Below are 2500 nucleotides of genomic sequence, written 5' to 3' on the forward strand. Positions count from 1 at the left end.
TCAACGTTAAGCGGCCTCATGCACCACAACCCTTGTATCTTAAGCTTATCTCTAAGCTTTTTTGCGTTCAATGCTCAACGTTAAGCTATCCCTTCGCTTAGAACCTCGCTCTATATTCAACTTTCAGATACCTCAAAGCTCAACTTATGTGGTCTGCTATTGCTCTTGAACGGGTACAATATCTGACAGAGGGGGGTTTTTGGCCCAAATTATGCATTATTAGTTTAACCTCCGTCGCAGAACCACATTTGACCAGGTCGAGAAAAAAATTTTTTCGTGACGACCTGGTCCCCCATAGTAGGGAATGAACATGACATCTTAACCATATTTGACCATTTTCAAATTTCTCGTCGCGGAATCATGACTTTGCTAGTAAAATTTGTTCCGGGTAGGGACCTCCCATACAAAATTTTCATCGCTCCAAAAGTGATTTCGTTTCACTTTTCAACATTTACAAGGTCCATAAATCATGTTTTGAGACGATATGGAAAAAAAAATTTTTTGCCCGTCTCGACCAACTCGACCGATGGTGACCACAGCAGGGTGCTCCATACAAATTTTCCTTATGTGGAATTTTCAGTGTAAAATAAGGTTTCTCCAATCGATCGCGGGTTTCACTTTTCATCATTTGCTAGGTCTAACTATGATGTTTTGAGTGGTCCCGCAAAAATTTTTTCTCTTGGCCAGTCGACCCTTTCGTCCATGTCGGTGTGTTCTGCAGTAGGGTGCTCCATACAAGTTTTCCTTATGTGGAATTTTTCAGTGTAAAATAAGGTTTCTCCAATCGATCGCGGGTTTCACTTTTCATCATTTGCTAGGTCTAACTATGATGTTTTGAGTGGTCCCGCAAAAATTTTTTCTTGGACCGGGCCTTCCTTCCCGGCCCTGTCGGTGTGCTCTGCAGTAGGGTGCTCCATACAAATTTTCCTTATGTGGAATTTTTCAGTGTAAAATAAGGTTTCTCCAATCGATCGCGGGTTTCACTTTTCATCATTTGCTAGGTCTAACTATGATGTTTTGAGTGGTCCCGCAAAAATTTTTTCTTGGACCGGGCCTTCCTTCCCGGCCCTGTCGGTGTGCTCTGCAGTAGGGTGCTCCATACAAATTTTCCTTATGTGGAATTTTTCAGTGTAAAATAAGGTTTCTCCAATCGATCGCGGGTTTCACTTTTCATCATTTGCTAGGTCTAACTATGATGTTTTGAGTGGTCCCGCAAAAATTTTTTCTTGGACCGGGCCTTCCTTCCCGGCCCTGTCGGTGTGTTCTGCAGTAGGGTGCTCCATACAAATTTTGCTTATGTGGAATTTTTCAGTGTAAAATAAGGTTTCTCCAATCGATCGCGGGTTTCACTTTTCATCATTTGCTAGGTCTAACTATGATGTTTTGAGTGGTCCCGCAAAAATTTTTTCTTGGACCGGGCCTTCCTTCCCGGCCCTGTCGGTGTGCTCTGCAGTAGGGTGCTCCATACAAATTTTCCTTATGTGGAATTTTTCAGTGTAAAATAAGGTTTCTCCAATCGATCGCGGGTTTCACTTTTCATCATTTGCTAGGTCTAACTATGATGTTTTGAGTGGTCCCGCAAAAATTTTTTCTTGGACCGGGCCTTCCTTCCCGGCCCTGTCGGTGTGCTCTGCAGTAGGGTGCTCCATACAAATTTTCCTTATGTGGAATTTTTCAGTGTAAAATAAGGTTTCTCCAATCGATCGCGGGTTTCACTTTTCATCATTTGCTAGGTCTAACTATGATGTTTTGAGTGGTCCCGCAAAAATTTTTTCTTGGACCGGGCCTTCCTTCCCGGCCCTGTCGGTGTGCTCTGCAGTAGGGTGCTCCATACAAATTTTCCTTATGTGGAATTTTTCAGTGTAAAATAAGGTTTCTCCAATCGATCGCGGGTTTCACTTTTCATCATTTGCTAGGTCTAACTATGATGTTTTGAGTGGTCCCGCAAAAATTTTTTCTTGGACCGGGCCTTCCTTCCCGGCCCTGTCGGTGTGCTCTGCAGTAGGGTGCTCCATACAAATTTTCCTTATGTGGAATTTTTCAGTGTAAAATAAGGTTTCTCCAATCGATCGCGGGTTTCACTTTTCATCATTTGCTAGGTCTAACTATGATGTTTTGAGTGGTCCCGCAAAAATTTTTTCTCTTGGCCAGTCGACCCTTTCGTCCATGTCGGTGTGTTCTGCAGTAGGGTGCTCCATACAAATTTTCCTTATGTGGAATTTTTCAGTGTAAAATAAGGTTTCTCCAATCGATCGCGGGTTTCACTTTTCATCATTTGCTAGGTCTAACTATGATGTTTTGAGTGGTCCCGCAAAAATTTTTTCTTGGACCGGGCCTTCCTTCCCGGCCCTGTCGGTGTGCTCTGCAGTAGGGTGCTCCATACAAATTTTCCTTATGTGGAATTTTTCAGTGTAAAATAAGGTTTCTCCAATCGATCGCGGGTTTCACTTTTCATCATTTGCTAGGTCTAACTATGATGTTTTGAGTGGTCCCGCAAAAA

Source organism: Anopheles marshallii (genome assembly GCF_943734725.1).
Source record: "Anopheles marshallii chromosome X unlocalized genomic scaffold, idAnoMarsDA_429_01 X_unloc_32, whole genome shotgun sequence".
Classification (NCBI taxonomy): domain Eukaryota; kingdom Metazoa; phylum Arthropoda; class Insecta; order Diptera; family Culicidae; genus Anopheles; species Anopheles marshallii.